Source organism: Lynx canadensis, chromosome D4 (assembly GCF_007474595.2).
Source record: "Lynx canadensis isolate LIC74 chromosome D4, mLynCan4.pri.v2, whole genome shotgun sequence".
Taxonomy (NCBI): Eukaryota; Metazoa; Chordata; class Mammalia; order Carnivora; family Felidae; genus Lynx; species Lynx canadensis.
In genome coordinates, this window is record NC_044315.2 from 11,166,853 (window position 1) to 11,187,631 (window position 20,779).

At 44.5% G+C, this 20,779-nt stretch overlaps 1 long non-coding RNA gene across 3 annotated transcripts in view; it reads left to right on the forward strand.

The window, feature by feature from the left end:
• LOC115500033 overlaps positions 1-15,014 on the forward strand; it is a 31,050-nt gene extending 16,036 nt beyond the window's left edge. For 2 of the 3 annotated variants that reach the window (XR_004344351.1, XR_003964351.1), the window contains 2 exons: positions 7,464-7,591; positions 14,874-15,014. This is a non-coding gene — a long non-coding RNA (uncharacterized LOC115500033). Of the gene's footprint in view, positions 1-6,997; positions 7,206-7,463; positions 7,592-14,873 lie in introns of all 3 variants that reach the window. The other variant, XR_004344350.1, reaches the window with a different exon arrangement.
• The last annotated feature ends 5,765 nt before the right edge of the window (positions 15,015-20,779 follow it).

The following is a 20,779-nucleotide window of genomic DNA, read 5'->3' on the forward strand; positions in this document are numbered from 1 at the left end:
CTTGGCCATAATCAGGTGGGACTGATTCCAGGGATGCAAAGATGTGTCAATATTTGCAAGTCAATCAATGTGATTCATCACATCGACAAAGCAAAGGATAAAAATCACGTGATCATCTCAGGAGCTACAGAAAAAGCATTTGACACGATTCGACGTCCGTTCATGATAGAACTCCCAACGAAAATGGGTTTAGAGGGCACGTACTCAGAATGATAAAGGCCATATATGAAATACCCACAGCGAACATCTTAATGAAAACAACCCTGAAAGCTTTTCCTCTGAGATTAAGAACAAGACAAGGATGTCCCACTCTCACCGCTTTTAATCAACATAGTACTGGAAGTCCTAGCCACAGCAGTGAGACAAGAAAAAGAAATGAGAAGCATCCCTGTTAGTAAAGAAGAAATTAAGCCGTCACTATTGGCAGATGACATGATATTATACAAAGAAAACCCTAAAGATTCCCTCAAAAAAAACCCCAGGAAGTAATAAATGAATTCAGTAAAGTTGCAGGATACAAAGTTAATACCCAGAAATTCATAGCATTGCTATGCACTAGTAGCAAAGTAGCCCAAAGAGAAAATAAGAAAACAGTCCCGTTGACAATTGCACCAAAAAGAATAAGATGCATAGGGATCAACTTAACCAAAGATGTTAAGGACTTCTACTCTGAAAACTATAAACTATGGATTAGAGCAATTGAGGACAACACAAACAAATGGAAAGACATACTGTGCTTGTGAATTGGAAGAATTAATATTGTTAAAATATCCATATTACATAAAGCAATCTACAGATTCAATACCGTCCCTATAAAAATACCGACAGCTTTTTTCACAGAACTAGATCAAATAATCCTCCAATTTGTGTGGAATCACAAAAGACCCTCAATAGCCAAAGCCACCTTCAACAACAACAACCACAACCACAACCAAGCCGGAGGTATCACAATTCCAGATTTCAAGATCTACTGCAAAGCTGTAATAATCAAAACAGTATGGTACTGGCAGAAAAACAGACACATAGATCAATAGAAGAGAATAGACAATAGAAAATTGAGAAATAAACCCACACCTAAGGCCAATTGATCAATGACAAAGGAGGCAAGAACATACAACGGGAAAAAGGACAGTCTCTTCAACAAATGATTTTGAGAAAACTGGACGACCCTGTAACACCGTACACAAAAATAAACTCAGAATGGATTAAAGACTTAAAAGTATCAAACTCCCAGAGAAGAACACAGGCAGTTATTTCTCTGACATGGGCCATAGCAACATTTTTCTAGATATGTCTTCGAAGCTAAGAGAAACAAAAGCAAAATTAAACTGTTGAGACAACACCAAAGTAAGCTTATGCACAGTGACGGAAACCGTCAATAAAACAAAAAGGCAACATAATGAACGGGAGACGATATTTGCAAGTGATATAGCCAATAAGGGGTTAGTATCCAAAATACATAAAGAACGTACACAATGCCGAAGATCATAATAACAATCTAATTTAAAAATTGGCTGAGGACCTAAGAAGACATTTTTCCAAAGAAGACATACAGATGGCCAATAGGCACATGAAAAGATGTTCAACATCACTAATCATCGAGCAATTGCAAATCAAAACCACAACGGGATATCACCTTACACCTGCCAGAATGGCTAACGTCAAAAGGACAGATAACAAATATTGATGAGAGTGTGGAGAGAAGAGAACCCTCGTGCACTGTTGGTAGGAATGTAAGTTGGTGCAGCCACTGTGGAAGACACTTTGGAGGTTCCTCAAAAAATTAAACGTAGAAGTACCGTGTGATTCAATAATTCCACTCCTGGGTATTTACCCCCCAAAAAACAAAAGCACTAATCTAAAAGGCCACATGCACCTTTATGTTTATTGCAGCAGTATTTACTAAAGCCAAGATATGGAAGCAACCCAAGTGTCCATCTGTAGACAAACGGACAAGGAAAATGTAGTACACACGTGCGCGCGCACACACACACACACACACACACACACACACACATCACGGGAATATTACATAGCCATAAAAAGGATGAGATTACGCCATTTGCAACAACATGGATGGACCTAGAGGGTATTATGCTAAGTGAAATAAGTCAGCCTGAGAAAGACAAATACCATATGATTTCCTCGTGTGTGGAGTCTAAAACCCACCAAAACCCCCCCCAAAAAACCACAAAGAGACAAAAAGCAGAACCAGACCTGTAAACACAGAGAAAAAACTGATAGTTGCTAGAGGGAGAAGGATGGGGCGGGGGGAGGGATGGGCAAAATGAGTGAAGGGGGAGAGGGAGATACAGGCTTCCAGTTCCATAATTAATAGGTCATGGGAACAAAAGGCACATCATGGGGAACATAGCCAGTGATATCGTACTAGCAACATATGGGGACAGAGGGTCCCCAAACCCGAGCGTCATGTGATATTGAAACTTGTCGAGTCGCTACACTATATACCTAAACGAATGGAACATTGCGTGTCAACTACACTCAAATAAAAATTAATAATTTAACTTAATAATTTTTTAAAGAGAACGTAGGGTTCTCTGACCCCTAGGGACGGTATTCTTGTTGTTTTCAGCATCTAGCTCAGCGGTTAGTTGGTACCAGCTGGCTGGCTGAATAAGCAAATACACTTGGCGTGAGTTAGGACCCGGCCTGGCACGCGAGAAGGCAGCTTGACTCTGGAGGCTGCCAGACCTCGCCGCTCTGGGTTTCTGGGACCCTCTGCTTCTGCATCTGTAGTGCGGGAGTGACGATCCGTCTTTGGGAGGTTGGATGAAAATTGGAGATAATGTCCTGAAGCATCTGGTATGCGAATTAGCATTGATAATTTGGTTGCTATTTTTACTGTCATCGTCTCAGGCTCCACACTTGGTGTCTTTGGCTCTCATCCATCTTCTAAACCGCCCGGTTGGGGTTTCGTCCGGTCCCCTTGTTGCCAGCTGGTCATCTCCTGGTTGGGTTGTGTCACTCATTTCTTGCCAATCCCCGCTCAGCCCTCCACGGCGGCCCACGAACCCACCCTCAGCCTTCCGACCCTCTGGCCTCGCTCCCATTTCCCTAAATAAGCCAAATTACTCGAAAATTGTTTCCTGTCTAGAACCCTCTCTTTTTCTTTCTCCACCTTCTCATCCTTCAGGGCTGGGTGACATTTGGGAGGCCCAACATGTGAGTCTTGATTGAAAAGAAGGAAGTCAGTCGACCGTGGCCTGATTTCCCATCCTATTTACCAAAGGGGCTACTAGGGGCTTCTTGGTTACCGAGGAGAGTACCGCACCTGCTCACAAGAAGCAAATAGGTGTAAAGCTTCATGAGCCTAAGAAATGCGCTGGCAGTTGGTAAAAACCAAAGATGTAGTCAAGTAAGAAAGCTCTCACGTGGATTATTAAGCTTCTGAGCAAAGCTGCAGAGAGGTGGTCCAGGAAAGGGGTCCACCAGACAGCAGTGTGAGTAGGAAACCCTCTCTTGTATCTCAGTAGAGACAGAAGTGATTCTGCGTGGGTTGTCTTTTAGTTGAGAGTCATTTGTAACTCACCCAGTAAGCAAACGCCTTTTTTCTTTAAGATGGAGATAGGAACCGTGCCAATAAGGGGGAAATTAAGTGTCAGTATGTGTGCTGAGTACCCTGTAACAGAGACCTCGAGCCCTCTTCTCCCATCGGTCTTCCAGAACATTGTGGCCATGTGATTTTAAGCCTCTTCTTGAGGGGGAGTCTGGCCAGCTCTGGAGGAATGACTCCAAGATGCCAGCATCAGTCTCCCCAGAAAAGCCTTGCGAGAAAGCCCTAGAAGGACGCCCAGAGTTAACAAGCCCCACCCGTGCTCTGAGAGATTCTGGTCAGCATTTTAACTCCCAATTCCTCATCATGAGCAAACAGCCAACATTACCAGACAGCTTAGGAAAGCCTCCAACAATGAGATGAACAAATAAAAGCATAGCGAGAAAGGCACAAGCTATTCAGGGAGAAGAAAACTTCATCTCCATAAACTGTAATAAATATCCACAGAGAGAGGAGACAATGCCTCCATGAAATCAGAACACGATGCTGTAATAAAGGAAAATTTAGAAAACAAAGAGAGCTTTTGGAAAAAAAAAAAAAGAGCTTTTAATAGCAGAAATGAAGATCGTTCAAAAGAGGGAATAGAAGACAAAGCTGAGAAAATCTCCCAGACAGTAAAGCAAAATGACAAAGAGGAGAAGATAAGAAAATAGAGGAGCAGTCCAGAAAAGTCCATACTTAACTGACAGAGGATTTTGTGGTAGAAAACACATGGTGGGGGGGGGGGGCAAAATCATTGATGAAATAATTCAATAAACATTACGGACGTTAGGTTTACCTGTGAGCTGGGCTGCCCGATTAAAGAACTCACGGCAGAGTGAACGAGGCTAGAGCCACACCAGCGCACGTCATTGTAAGTTTCCCGTGACACTGGAAACAAATGTGGCACTTCCGAGGTCCAGAGAGGAAAAAAAAAATAGGTCACCCCCAGGGGGGGACGGCCGTCAGAACGGGTTTAGACTTGCCGATGGCAACATCGGAGTCAAGAGAGTGGAGCCAGCCGTTCCTCCAAAATTCTGAAGAAAAGCGGCTCTGTGCTGGAATCCCACCCTCACCCAGACTGTCTTTGTGTAAGAGGGTAGAATAAAGATGCTTTCTCGAGTGCGTGATCTCAAGAGATTTGCCTCCCATGTATGCCCCGCCAAAGGCGGGAGTACAGCTTGGAGCAGAGTCCAGAGAAAGTGAGATCCAGAAAACAGAAGGTCCAACAGAGCAAAGAGGTGAAAGCACTCCCCAGGAGCGTGGCGGAGGGAGAGCTCAGAGGGACGGCCCCGCAGAGAGGTACAGGGCAGCCCGTCCGGCTGGAGCAGCGTGGCAGAGAAAGAATGCTGTGACCGGCGTGATGCTTTCTGCCACTGTCCTGTCTGTACAGTTCGGCAGTGCGAAGTCCATCCGTGGGGCTGTGTAACCACTCTCCAGAACTCTTTTCATTTTCCAAACTTGAACCTCTGTGCCCATTCAGTAACACTCCATGCTCCCCGCCCCAGCCCCTGGAACCATCCTTCACTTTCTATCTGTATGACTTTGACTGCGCTCCATACCTCATAAAAGTGGAATTATGCAATATTCATCTTTTATGACAAATTGTTATTTCCCTTAGCATGATGTCCTTAGGGTTCAGCCATATTGGAATGGGAATGGGAATCTCCTTCCTTTTCTAAGGCTGAATAATATTCCGCCGTGGGTACGTAGCAGATTTGTTTCTTCATTTATCCACTGATGGACGTTTACGTTGCTTCCACCTTATATTGTCAACGCTGCTGCTGTGAACGTGGGCACACAAATATCCCTCTGAGACCCACTTTTCAATTCTATGGAGTATATATACCTAGAAGCAGAATTGCTGGGTCATATGGTAATTCTATTTTTTTTTTCCAGCTATGTTGAGATACGGCTGACATATAACGTCATGTAAGTTTAAGATATAAAACGTATTGGGGCGCCTGGGTGGCGCAGTCGGTTGAGCGTCCGACTTCAGCCAGGTCACCATCTCGCGGTCTGTGAGTTCGAGCCCCGCGTCAGGCTCTGGGCTGATGGCTCGGAGCCTGGAGCCTGTTTCCCATTCTGTGTCTCCCTCTCTCTCTGCCCCTCCCCTGTTCATGCCCTGTCTCTCTCTGTCCCAAAAATAAATTAAAAAAGTTGAAAAAAAAATTAAAAAAAAAAAGATATAAAACGTATTGATTTGATACGCATACATACGGCAAAATGATTCCTAGCGTTAGCTCACACCTGCACCGCATCACATAATTACCACTTCTTTTCTGAGATGACAACATTTAAGATCTACTCTCTTAGCAATTTTCAAATATAAAATACAGCATCATCAACAATAATCACTGTGCTGTATATTAGCTCTCCAGAACTTACTCATCGTATAACCGAAAGTTTATTCCCTTTGACCGACATCTTCCCATCCCCCCACCCCTTAGCCCCTGACAACTATCATTCTAATCTGCGTTTCTAGGAGTTCAGCTTCTTCAGATTCAAATATAAGTGACACCACTTATTTATCTCTCTTCATTTAACTTTTTTCACGTAGCATAATGCCCTCAAGGCCCATCCGTGTTGTTGCAAAAGGCGGGCTGTCCTTCTTTCCCATGGTGGACTAAACTTCCATTGTGTGTGTATGTGTGTGTGTCACGTCTTCTTTATCCATTCATCTCTTTTTTTTTAAATTTTTTTTTTCAACGTTTATTTATTTTTGGGACAGAGAGAGACAGAGCATGAACGGGGGAGGGGCAGAGAGAGAGGGAGACACAGAATCGGAAGCAGGCTCCAGGCTCCGAGCCATCAGCCCAGAGCCTGACGCGGGGCTCGAACTCACGGACGGCGAGATCGTGACCTGGCTGAAGTCGGACGCTTAACCGACTGCGCCACCCAGGCGCCCCAATATCCATTCATCTCTTGACGGGCACTTAGGTTCTTTCCATATCTTGGCTGCAATAAACGCGAGAGTGCAGTTACCTCTTCAGGTCCTGATTTCATTTCCGCTGGATAAATACCCAGAATTGGAACCGCTGGATCACATGGCATTTCTATTTTTAATTTTTGGGGGGGACCTCCGTACTCTTTTCCGTGGTGGTGGCACCCACTGACATTCCCACCAATGGTGGACGAGCTTTCAACTTCTCCACATCCTTGTCAACGCTTAGTAGCCATCCTAATGGTGTAAGGTGCTATCTCATCATGGTTTACCGTGCTGGGGAGAGCTGGGGGAATCCATGGTGAACTTAGAAGATATTAGAGGTCACATTCTTTGACCACATTTCTAGTAGACATCGAGTATCCGGGCCATTCTACAATACTGCCAGATACCCCAACTGTGGTGATCCGGATTGAGTTCGCCCAAAATGTCCGCTTGTCAAGTGGAACTGTAAGAATCCTAGATCTCACTTAACACCGAATTTTGTTCACGACTCAAAGGATACAGGCAAGAAAAAGGCACAAACAGAACATTCTTTTCCCGCCGGGTCCTCAAACCACCAGCTGCCAAACGATGTCCCTCCTCCCGCATTAAGACACATTTTGGTGTCTGAGCAGCTGATGAGTTTTAAACCATGTGGACGACTGCTCTCAAAGAAGGCTGCATCTGTTTGGAGCCTCGTGGCTTTTTAATTCATTAACTATGCAGGTAGGAAATGTTTACCTGAATACCCCCATTCTCCAGGCAGCCACAGCCCTTAATCCAAAAAGTACACGTTTATTTACAATACCCAATCTAAACAGAGCAGGGGATTCCCGCTGAAAACATTTTTTACATAGTCCTTCCCCATATCTTTCTCCTCCTAAATATCACTGCCGGGATTATAGGGAGGTCTGGCTGAGGCATCTCAGGGAAGGAGTGAATTACAGGCCTGTGCTAACCCTTTTTCTCCCATTTCATCCCCAGGACTCGGATATGACCTTGCCCGCTGACCTCCCTCCTAGTCACTTCCATGCACGCCCAGGAACCTGCCCTTGGGCTCTGGCTCTAGGACTCCATAGCTTATCCTTTCCCAAAGCCTTCATCCCGTAGAGGTAAGATCACCCTGTCCTTAACACAGCGAGGCTTGTGCTTGCTACTCGGCATTTTAAAACGAAACCATATTTTGTTTAGATATACACATAAACGTGTGAAATCTGTAAAAAACAAAACAAAACAAAAACAAAAACCAGCAAGGGACTGATGAACCCAAAGTAAGGTAAATGTTTACTTCAAACGTGGGAGGGAGGGGTATGATTAGGGAAGGATGCACAGGAGGCATTTTTTTTTTAAGTTTATTTATTTATATTGAGTGAGAGAGAGAGTGCGTACGGGAGGGGGCAGAGAGAGAGAGAATCCCAAGCAGGCTTCGCACCGTCAGGGCCGTCGGCATGGAGCCTGGCGCAGGGCTCGAACTCACAGACCGCGAGATCATGACCTGAGCCGAAATCAAGAGTCAGACCCTCAGCCGACTGAGACCCCCAGGTGCCCCTTTACAGAAGGCTCCTAAAAGAAGAAGATCTAATTCTCCTCCAGGATATTGTGGACTCGGAGCTTTACTGGTTTTCCAACTGTACAATTTTATTCTCTTCTCGATGCACAACACGTTTTACGATAAAAACGATTGAATTAATTATAATTTCCTGGCGCCATTTCAGTAGTGAGAGGCGTGTCAGTGAATTCGTTTGGAAGCAAGCCCATCACTTTGACATGCGTGTTCTGTGAGATGTTCCCCAAAGTCACCATAGGATGGGGGGGGGGGTAGTGAAGGAAAAAAAAACCCTAACCCAGGAAAAGGCAAGGCCCCTGACAGTCTGCCCTACCTGCCACCATAGCTGTGCTTCAGAGGACAAGCCACTTACTCTCTCTGGTCATCAGTTTGCTCATCTGCAAAATGGGATACTAATAGCAGGATAGTAGGGAATATGGCTCAGCTGCTGCCCTCATGGAACTTAGCAATCGTTGGGACAGAGAGGCAAGTACATGTAGGTTCTACGGGTACTAGACTGGGGACAAGCAAGAGGGACAGTGGGAGCAGAGAGAAGGGATCTCTACAGTTTGAAATTAAGGCGGTGCCACATATGAAATATGTGCTATATGATTTTTAAGGGAAGTTCTATACTTTAGGGTTTAAATAGGAGACTGCAGAAATTGTAACTTGCAAAATACAGCTAAAGGATCACTCTTGCTTCCTACCCCCCCACGTCCTGCATACCCACCTCGATGACATTACTTTTCACTCTTCAGTGCATCGATTCGTGTGTTTGTCTCTCCCACTGGATCATGGCCTCCCCGAGGGCAGGGGTTTGTGTTACTTATCCTTGTATCAGAGATGCTTGGCATATACATTGCTGTTTCCCAAGGACTGCGAATCAAGTGTCGCCCTTTTATCATGGCCTCTCCCTACCTCCGGTCCCTCTCTGTCTCTCTAGTCTCTTCTCACACCGCCGTCCCCTGCTCAGTACACTCCAGACACTCTGGCCCTCCTTCTGTCCCTTGATCATGCCGAGCTCATTTTCACCCAGGGCCTTTGCACTTGCTGGGGACTCCTCCTGGAGTGCTCTTGCCTCGTTTTGTTCAGCTCAGCTTACACATTGTCTCCTAGCACCTTTTTTCCTGTCTTCCCACCTGTCCCCTCGGCCCTATTATCTCGATTTATTTTCTCCAAAGCATTTGTACTGCCTGTAATTAGATGATGTATTTACCTTTTATTTGTGGTCTCTCTCCTCCATCAGAGGAGCGGAGGGACCTCCAGCGTCTGTCCTGTCGTTTCTGCCGTATCTCCGTTAGCCAAGCTATTGTCTAGCATACGGTAGGTACTCAATAAATTTTTTGAATAAGCCAACTCATGGACAGGTATTCTATAACTATTTCTGTAACTGAGATGAATAATGTCTTCCCGAAGAATTTTGCAATGAAGAAAATGGACTCAAGATTAGTATGCTAATATAGTGCCTGACACATAGGAAGCACTCAATAAATATTTATCCACTGAATGAATATACAGAATACATAAATAGCTCTTGCAAACCAATTTAAAAAACCCAAAACCAATATATAAATTAGCAAAGGAAGAACTTTTAGAACTAATGGGTTTAGCAAGGTTGCAGGATTCAAGGTCAATATACAAAAATCAATTGTATTTTGGGGCACCTGGGTGGCTCAGAAGGTTAAGTGTCTGACTCTTGATCTCAGCTCAGGTGTTGATCTCAGGGTCATGAGTTGAAGCCCTGCATTGGGCCCCATGCCGGGCATGAAGCCTACTTAAAAAGAGAAAAACAAAACATAGAGCCGAATTGACTGAAAGACACGTACCCTGTTCATTGTTAAATGTCTGTCCTCCCTAAATTGATCTATCCGTTCAACATAATCCTTATCAAAATCTCAGCAGGATATTCTTATAGGTGTCAACAAGCTGATTCTAAAAATGACGTGAGAAGGCAAAGGAATTAGAATAGTCAGTACATTTCTGAAAAAGAGGAACGAACGGGAGGAGGCATGCCACCTGATTTCAAGAGTTGCTATAAAAAGCCAGCAATCAAGACAGTGTGGAATTGGCAAAAGGATGGACCTATAGATGAACGAAACAGAACACAGAGCCCAGAACCTGACGCGTACATTATTGATCAACTGATATTTTTTACAGAGATGCAAAGGCAACAGAGAAAGATAGTCTTTTCAACAAAAATAGTACTTGAATAGGACATCCATGTGCGAAAAGAATGAACCTTGACCCGTGTCGTGCACTGTATACAAAAATTAATTAAAAATACATCAGAGAGGAGTGCCCGACTGGCTCGTTCAGGAGAGCGTGTGACGTTTGATCTCGGGGTTGTGAGTTCGAGTCCCATGTTGGCGGTAGGGATTACGTAAATAAAAAAAGTTTTTTTAACCTAAAAAAATAAAACATAAAAATATATCATAGACCTAAAATGTAAACCTGAAAATACAAAACTTTTGGAAGATAACATGCAAAAAAAAAAAAAAAATTCTTGTGACTTGGGGTTCTGGGAAGATTTCTTAGCTATGTTACCAGAAATACGATCCACAAGAGAACAAGCTAATGAACTTGAACATCATCAAAATTAAGAACTTCTGCTCTGCAAAAGACACTTCAGGGAATGAAAAGACAAGTTAAAGACTGGGAGAAAACATTTGCAAATCACATATCCACCACAGGACTTAGATCCGTGATCTGTAAAGAGTTCACAAAAGTCAATAATAAGAGAACAAAACCCCATTTTTAGAATAGCCAAAAGATTTGGATAGACACTTGATCCAAGAGGATATATGTATGGTGACAGGTGGTAACCACATGTAACATGATGAGCCTTTTGTAATGGATAGAATTGTCACATCACTATGTGTGCACCTAAAACGAATGTAACATTGTATGTCAACTCTCCTTCAATTAAAAACATTTTTTTTAATTGGAAAAGAAATAGTTGCTATTAAAAAAAAAAGAGGACATATGGATGGAAAGTAGTCACATGAAGAGATGCCTCTCACCATTAGGTATTATGAAAATGTAAATTGAAACTACAATGAAATGCAGTTTTACATACGCCATTTTAGAAATCTACGTCTGATGGCTCCCAATGGTGTGGAAGATGGGGAGAAACCAGAAGTCTTGGGCCCTATTAGTAGGTGTGTCAATTAGAATGATCTCTTTAGTTTGAAGTTTGGCACCATTAGGTGGAGGATTCGTATACCCCAGGACCCATCAATTCCACTCCTAGACAGATTGAGAAAAACACGTGAAGTTGTGCACAAGAAAGGTGCACATGAATGTTCGGGACAGCATTGTGTAGTAACGGGGGAAAACGTAGAAGATATGAAACAGGAGAGTATATAAATTGTGGTTTGCCCGTACAACGGTGTATCATATTGCGGGAGTTACCAAACCATAGCTCTTGGGTCCAATCCAGCCCGATGCCTGTATGTATAAATAAACCTTTATTGAAACTCAGCCATCCCATTCCTTGACGTGTTGTCTCTGGCTGCTTTCATATTACAATGGCATTGGGAAGTGCTTGCAACAGAGACTGTATGGCCCACAAAGCCTACAATATTGACTGTTTGGTTTTTATAAGGAGTTTGTGGGTGCTTGCTATACAGCGATGCAAAGAGATGAATCGGAGATACATATACCGTATCAGTCAGGGTTCACCCAGAGAAACAGAACCAGTGGGAACCAGAGGGAGACATACGGTAAGAGGTTTATTGCCAGAAATTGGCTCATACAACCGTGGACCTGGCCAGACAAGTCTGAAATCCACAGCACACGTCATCGGGAAAGACAGACTGGAACAGCCGCGTGCGAGCTCAAGCTGCTGTCCACAGATGGAATTTCTTCCTCTTCAGAGAAGCCTCGGCTCTCCTCTTAATGTCCTTCAACCGATGGATCGCATCGGGTCCACCCAAATTATCTAGGAAAATCTCCTTTACTCGAAGACAGCTGATTGTGGACTTTAAAGCACATCTATAAGATACCTGCCTAGTAACACGTAGGTGAGTGTTTCATCGAGTAAGTGGGGAGTGTAGCCAAGTTGACACATAAAAGCAACCATCGTGCGTGTCAACAAAGAAAATCTTGTAAATAGAATGCTGAGCACCGGCAACACAAAGTTGCCCCATGATATGTGAGGTACGGGGAACCTTTACATAAAAGCTTAAAACAAGCAAACAAGAGAACAAAGGTGATGGATACATGGGTCTATCAAACCATGTGAAGCAATGATTAACAGCTACTTTTGATCCTGACTGCCACCGGTGGGAAAGGAAAGGGATGGTAGTAAGGGTGGGTGTGCGGAACCTGTGATTTTTATATATTCATTTATTTTTAATGTTTACTTATTTTTGAGAGAGAGAGAGAGAGAGCATGAGCAGGGGAGGCACAGAGAGAGGGGGAGACACTGAATCTGAAGCAGGCTCCAGGCTCCGAGCTGTCAGCACAGAGCCCGACGTGGGGCCCGAACCCACGAACCATGAGATCATGACCTGAGCCAAAGTAGGATGCTTAACCGACTGAACCACCCAGGCGCCCCATCCATGATTTTTTTTTAAAGGTATAACACTCCAAAGCAAGTAAGGCTTTTAAAAAATCTTGCTAAGTTTGGTCTTGCTATTGCAATTGTTTATTGTATCATTGTTTTTTTAAAATTCTTTTTAATGTTTATTTATTTTTGAGAGCGAGACAGAGCACAAGTGGGGGAGGGGCAGAGAGAGAGGGAGACACAGAATCCGAAGCAGGCTCCAGGCTCTGAGCTGTCAGCACAGCTGACAGGGGGACTTGAACCCACGAATTGCGAGATCATGCCCTGAGCCGAAGTCAGACGCTTAACCAACTGAGCCACCCAGCGCCCAAATTTTATTATTGTTAATACCTGTGTGTGTGTTTGCAGTCTTCCACAATCCTTTTTTTGAAATCATAATGATTGCCCTTCCTCAGACAAGCCTGAAAAGCATGTTCACACTGGATAGTCAAGTTTGAATTAGAACCCCACTGGATAGGATCAGAGAATAGAAGCTTCTACTTTTCCCCTGCTTTGGGGATTTTTTTTTCATAGATCAGTGTCTCAGGGAATGAGCCTCACCTCTTGGGAGCTAAGTCCGGAAAATCATGGTGTTCATGGTACTCTAAGCCCGTGCCCAGCGGAGAGCACAGAGCGGGGTGTGAGTCATTCTTACTGGAGCACTGACCTTGGCTGACCTCCACAGTGTCAAGGTCTATAGCCAAACAGAACTCCTCACTTAAGGAACCAGAGATAAAGAGGCGGGTGGCCAGTCACATGGCACATGGCCCCTGTTGGAATGAGACTTGTCACACCCCCCAGGGGGCTTTCAGCAGGACCTGCCCATGCATTCACAGGCTAAGGCACACGGTGCTGAGACCCCCAGTGCTGAGGGTTCTTCCTGAACAACGTCAGATGACTTCTGATTTCATAAGTGGTGTTAATGTTTTTTATGCTTATTTATTTTTGAGAGAGAGAGAGAGAGAGCATGAGCAGGGGAGGGACAGAGAAAGAGGGAGACACAAATCTGAAGCAGGCTCCAGGCTCCGAGCTGTCAGCACAGAACCTGACGCGGGGCTCAAACTCACAAACTGTGAAATTCTTAAGTGGTTTTATACACAGACCCAGAGAATACAACCTGCCACATGCCTGCAGCAGTGGACCGACTGACATTTCATACGGCATATCAACATAAGTCTTTTTGTGAAAATTAACTCTGTTTTTACCGTGAAAAAGAATTCGTGTCTTTGCAGAAATTCAGCATATCTGAAAAAGCAAGAGAGGAGAAAATATTAGTCTCCCAAGAATATCCTGATACTATGGTAGCGGTAGTCTTTGTTTTTCTTCGCCATATGTATGTATATTTTCCTGCACTGAAGTCATCCTTTCGATAATGATTATTGATCAGCTACTGCGTGCCACGCTTTCTTCTGGGCGCTAGAGATATATAAATGAACCAAACAATCAGAGGGTCCTTGCTCTTAAGGAGCTAAGAGTGAGGAGGGCCAACCATAGACGAGTAAATGCGTTAAGACACAAGAGAAATGTGGATAATATGTGGTGTAATGAAAAAAATAACACCGGATGACACTGCAGACTTATAATGTGCTGTTCTAAGCCCTTCATTTCATCCGTATTATTACATCCGGTAAAACTTGTGCGTCTGCGCGCGCTTTAGAGGGAAGGTGGTTACCGTAAATCTTGGAGTACAATGGTCAGGGAAATGCTCTTGGAGGAGATGACTGAGGAGGGGAGGTGCACCTGAACAGAATCTTACAGCCTGGGGGTTAGGAGCCTTCTTGCAGAGGGCGCCAGAAGTTCAAGTTCCCTGAAGATAAAATAGATCAGCGTGTTGGTGAAACAGAGAGCAAAAGACAAGTATGGCTGGAATTTGGAGACGAGAGGGACAGAGTTGTCAGCAGTGACACCACGGATGCGTATTTTGTGATCAGGCCGTGGAGGGCCCTGAAGTCCACAGGAAAGGCGTTCCAGTTTTATTCTATGATACGGGAAAGCCTTTGGAAGATTTTAAGCAGCAGAGTGATAAAATGCGCTATCTATCGCCTTAAAGATCACGGGGCGCAGCGTTTGGCACATGGATTTGAAGGAGGCAAGAGCCAACACAAGGCGATCCGTTCAAAGGTCCCTGTGGTCGTCCAAGCAAGAGGCTGTGGCTCCTCGGACGAGGGTTATGGCAGAACAGACGAACAGAAGACGAGCCAGTTAGGATTTTGTGAAGGTGACACTGTTTTTAAAGTTCTAGGTAGGCCATTTATTTTGCTGCACTTTATAAAATAAGGACTTGAAATTTCTTCTGAAACAGAATTTTCAATTACGGAATTACGGAAACCAAATTGGAGAACAAGCAGGGGAGCCTGCGAATGATACGTCCCAGGAAGATGGCAGGGTGACCCCAGGACTGCCTTCCTTGGACGCTCCGAGGAAATTTTGAAAGCGGCAGAACGAGGCAAGTTTCTCCAGCTGTTCCCCCCACCCACCCCACCCCCCACACACCCATTTTACCCCCTATTTTCGTGGTCTCATTTCGGTATGAGTAAAGGACAGCTTTTGTTACAGCTGCTACTCATGCGACAGCGGAGACAATTAGCTGACACATCTCCTGTGCCTGACTTGCCAGCATCCTACAGACACAATCTGAAGGTCAGGGACCCTCTTTGCTACAACTTTGCCTGCCTTAAGTCCATGGAAAGGTGAAGGCAGCTACAGGCAGGGCTTTACCAAAGGCTAGAGCACCTGCATTATTGGTTGTTAGAAAGAAGCCATTCCTGCACCTTACTATCTACAGTAATGATGCCAGATTTTTTTTTTTTTTCAAGCCTCCCTTGTAGAGAGATTGCCAATCTCAGAGTATCGTCTTGGTCCTTAAATTTTCTCTCTAATGACCACAGGATGACTGCCTCTGTTTTCCAACTAGACTTGGCTACCATCTGGGTTTTTCTGATTGAATCCTCATGATGTAATTTAACCCAGCCCTCCGTTCTCTATATTTCCTATAAAGTTGTAAACCCCAACACACGTAATCCTGACAACAACTGAGACAGGGCCATCAATGGGCCCGCTTTACGGAGGAATAAACTGAGGCACAGAAACGTTCCGTTCCAGAGGTCATAAAGCCAGGGTTTGAATGCAAGCAGATGCTTTTAGCCTGCATACTGAACACAAAGAAGTATATCAGAAAAACACCAAGGCAAGTCCCCATGGTCGAGCATTCTCCGCGAACAGATAACTGGCGGGTTTTGTAAGCCTAGAAATCGATTAACTCAATTGGCAACAGTTACTGAGTATCCGTAGTGCGTGCTGGGCTAAGCTGTGGGATACAAAGGTGGACCGGACCATGCTGAAGATGATGAGGGCTATCACGCGGAGAGCCTGCTGTGTACCAAGCCCCATGCTAGGTGCCGTGGAGACAGTGATGATGAATTTCCTGTTGGAGCTCATTCTTATGCAAGATATACGGTGTGTTAAATGCTGTAATGGGCCTTGTTCAGAGCTGTGCAGTCCAATCCAGGGTCACGTGTGGCTACTTAATTACAATTCAATAAAATTTAAAATTTAGTCCCTCAGGTGCACTGGCCACCTTTTTTTTTCCTAAACATTTTTATTTTCAAGGTGTTTGGAATCCATTGCCACATTTTTCCCCCAAAGAGTTTTGCCAATTCATACACACAAAAGCAATTCACTATAATAAGTGCCTGCCGCGAGCTGGTCCTTGGGAATAAAAGGCAGATCCTCGTGTAAATTTCAGTTTTTTCCACATCCTCGCCAGCATTGGGCTTGAGTTTTCTTTTTTTTTTTCTTTTTTTAAAAAATTTTATTATTTTCTTAATATAATTTATTGTCAAATTGGCTAACATACAGCATGTAAAGTGTGCTCTTGGTTTTTGGGGTCGATTCCCGTGGTTCATTGCTTCCATACATCCAGTGCTCATCCCAACAAGTGCCCTCCTCAATGCCCATCACCCATTTTCCCCTCTCTCCCACCCCCCCATCCACTCTCAGTTTGTTCTCTGTATTTAAGAGTCTCTTATGGTTTGACTCCCCCGCTCTGTGTTTGTAACTATTTTTTTCCCCTTCCCTTCCCCGTGGTCTTCTGTTACGTTTCTCAAATTCTCCATATGAGTGAGACATGATATCTGTCTTTCTCTGCCTGCCTTATTTCACTTAGCATAATACCCTCCAGTTCCATCCACGTTGCTGCAAATGGCAGGATTTCATTCTTTCTCATTGCCAAGTAGTATTCCATTGTGTATATAACCCACGTCTTCTTTATCCATTCATCATTTGATGGACATTTAGGCTCTTTCCGTAACTTGGCTGTTGTTGATAGCGCTGCTATAAACATTGGGGTACATGTGCCCTTGTGTCCTTTGGATAAATTCCTAGTAGCGCTATTGCTGGGTCATAGGGTCGTTCTATCTTTAATGTTTTGAGGAGCCTCCACGCTGTTTTCCAGAGAGGCTGCGCCAGTTTGCCCTCCCAGTGCAAGAGGGTTCGCGTTTCTCCACATCCTCGCCAGCATCTGTAGTTTCCTTTCATGTTAGCCACTCTGACCCGTGTGAGGTGGTATCTCACTGTGGCTTTGATTTGTATCTCCCTGCTGATGAGTGACGTCGAGCATTGTTTCGTGTGTCTGTTGGCCATCTAGATATCTTTGGAAAAGTGTCTACTCATGTCTTCTGCCCATTTCTTCAGTGGATTATTTGTTTCTCGGGTGTTGCGTTTGGCAAATTCTTTACAGATTTTGGATACTAACCCTTTATCTGGTATGTCATTTGCAAACATCTCTTCCCATTCCATCGGTGCCTTTTCATTTTGTTGATTGTTTCCTTTGCTCTGCACGGCCCCCTTTGAAAGTGCTTTAGTTTTTTAAGGGCATGTTACTTTTTCCTTTTAAAAACAAACAAGCAAACAAACAAGCCTGCTTTATTGAGGTGAATTTGTATGCCATTCAATTCACCCATTTCAAATGTATTATTTGATGGTTTTCATTATAATCACAGAGTTCTACGTCCGTCATTGCCATCAATTTTAGAACATTTTCATCCTTCTCCCCACAAATCTAGCATCCATTAGCATTCATTCCCCATTTCCCCACCAAGTCCACCGCTCCCCAGCCCCAGGCAACCACTAACCCACTTTCTGTCTGTGTAGATCTGCCCATTCTGAACAATTCCTAGAAATGCCATCAAACAATGGGGCCTTTTGTAACTGGCTGTTTTCAGTTAGCATAATGTGTTCAAGGTTCATCCGTGGAGTAGCACGTATCGGTGCCTCATTCCTTTTCACTGTTGAATAATATTCCGTTATATGGATGTGTTCCATTTTGTTCATCCGTTCTTCAGTTGATGGAGATTTGGGGTGTTTTCACCTTTTGACTCTTGTGAATAATGCCATGTAAACTCTCGTGGGGACGTGTGTTTTCATTTCTCTTAGGTGTGCACCTGACAGTGAAATTGCTGGGTCATAGGGTAACTCTGTGTTTAATGTTTTGAGGAACTGTCAGACTCTTTTTTTTTTTTGTAATTTTTTTTTTAACATTTATTTTTGAGACAGAGAGAGACAGAGCATGAACAGGAGAGGGGCACAGAGAGAGGGAGACACAGAATCTGAAACAGGCTCCAGGCTCTGAGCTGTCAGCACAGAGCCCGACGCGGGGCTTGAACTCACGGACCGTGAGATCATGACCTGAGCCGAAGTCGGATGCCCAACCGACCGAGCCACCCAGGCACCCCAGAGGAAGTCAGACTCTTCTCCAAAGTGGTTGTACCTTTTTATATTCCCACCAGCAGGGTATATGGACTCCGGTTTCTCCCTATCCTTATTAACACCTGTTATTATGTTTTCTGATTCTAGCCATCCAATAGGTGTGAAGCGATGCTCATGGTGGGTTTGATTGACATTTTCCTAGTGGCTAATAGCACTGAGTATTTGTTCACATGCTTATTAGCCATTTGTATACCTTGTTTGGAAACAAAATGTCTATTCCCATCCTCTGCCCTGTGCGTATGTTATTTTGAGCTAAAAATAGAGTATAAAATGTTGTAAAGCATAGTGAGCAAATACTAAATGTTGGGGATGGTCGTCTCTGGGGAAAGAAAATGGAGTCATTTCTTTTTGGCTTTTGTCAATTTTTACAACACACGTAAGCTTTTGTCATTGTCAGATATTAGATATTTTCCCCAATTCTTTGTCTTTCCTGATGTGAAAAAGTAGCACAAGATTGTTTTTTTTTTTTTTTTAAGTAGAGACAATATTAACCTGAAGGTAACAGTAGCTAACATTTCAGCGGATGTCCCTCCAGGACATTTTTCTAGACTTTCTGTACTTGTATGAGGCTGCAGAATACACGCAAGTTCACGTGATGCCTTTTGTTCTAATCGTATCATAAACGAGCCCTTGCATATTAAGTAAACCTCTTGAACTGTGTCTTCTGAAAATCTCTAGAAAAAAAAAAAAAAGCCATGTTATATCTCTTGGTGTGCAGAATGGTCCTGAAAAAGGGCGTCTTTCCCACGGTCATGACTTTAAAATGAAGGGGAAAAAATGAAGGCGCACACGGACACGCTCTGTCCCCCAACCCTTGGAAACCGCAAGCGCAGTAGAGCTTGGGGAGCATGTAGCCCGTCCTCTGCTTCAGTCGGACCCTCCCCCTGCTTCACGCAGGGAAGGACAGAGAGGAGCCTTACACAGTCCGAGCGAGCTGGGCGGCTGTCCAAACTTTTCTAACTCCCATCTCCATGGCGTGGCTGTGCTTTTTGACTTAAAGTGTTTGTAAATCCCCACCACACTCTAAACTCCCATATTTTTTCCTCAAGGATTATTTGTGCGAGGAAAAAACCACATTCCTCTTGCTTGCCCCATCCTCTTTCTCATGAAGTCACCTGTGCCATCCGGACAGGCTAACTGCAGACAGAGCTGTGCTGCTTTTTGCCTTTCTTTTCCCCCCTCCCAAAGGCTCCAGAGATTCCAGTGGCAGTGGCTTCAAAAGCTGATGGCGCAGATTCCATTTTCTCCCACGATCACGGAATCGACAGCACTCTTTGCTAGAAGACACCTTGACGCTTGCTTCAAGTGCTCGATTCTCGGTAACAGTAAAAGCTGTTGACTCTTTACGTTCCCGTGCGTGTCCACAAACATTTCCAAGACAGGGTTGCCGTCCCCCAACCCCCCACATCCTAGGCTGCTTCCAACCTAAACACTCAGGGAAAACACTAAGAAATAAGAATAGAAGAAATCTGACGGCTGAAGACCCTCCCCTCAGCTCGCAAGCAGAGCTGCGCGAGAATAAGTTTAACGTGAAATGATTTGTCTTTAATTCGGCGCATCGGGGAGAGACTATAGTGTTCTCCTCTCCTTCCCAGGCACAGGGCTGAAACAGATTTTTCCGGGCGTCTTGCTGGTGGGTGTTATGAAGGCCCAAGTCTGACCAGCGGAACGTGGGCGGATGCGATGTTTATCCCCGACATCTTAAATCCTTTGCCCTCTCGTCTAATTCAGCGGGCATTTGGGAATCGACGGTTGACCATTATGGTGCCACAAGATGGAAAGACCCAGGGTCCCCGAATGACCGCGTGAAGCCATTTCTGCCACCAAACTGTGTTGAACAGAGGCGTGAACGAGCAACGAGCCTTTACTGCATTAATCCACATTGGTTGTATCTTAAAGCAGTTGGCATAGCCTGCTTAATAGATTTCCTTTTTCTATCCCCCATCCCAGCAAAACGTTCTAGGTTGCCGGGACAGCTTGTGGACCGTGTGCTTAAAGAGATGTCAGGGTAAGCGTTCCATTTTGCTAGCCAAGCATTCAAACGTCGCCAAGAGACGAGGCTAGCCGGAGAGGTTCTGCCGAAATGCTTCCAAGTCAGGGAAGCCCCTGCATTTTTTGAGAAATAAAAGGAAAAATGAAGGTTGTCCTCCAGGTGAGGAGGTGTCACAGTGAGGTGTCACAGAGACCTTGAGACGTCTTAATGTGGGCTTTGCCGGGTGACGAAAGTGAACACCCCCTTCTCTTCCACAAGTATGTATTGTGTGGTTAGCATCATGCCCCCCATCTCGCCTCAGAAAGCAAGTCTGAGAAATTCAAGAGTTGGCCCCGGACGCTGCCCCTCCACGCAGGGGGGACCTCAGATGGCGCATGACAAGTGAACTGCAGGAATGTGTCAGCTACGCCGATGTGATGTCTCGGGTGGACGTCTACTGCCTGTATTCA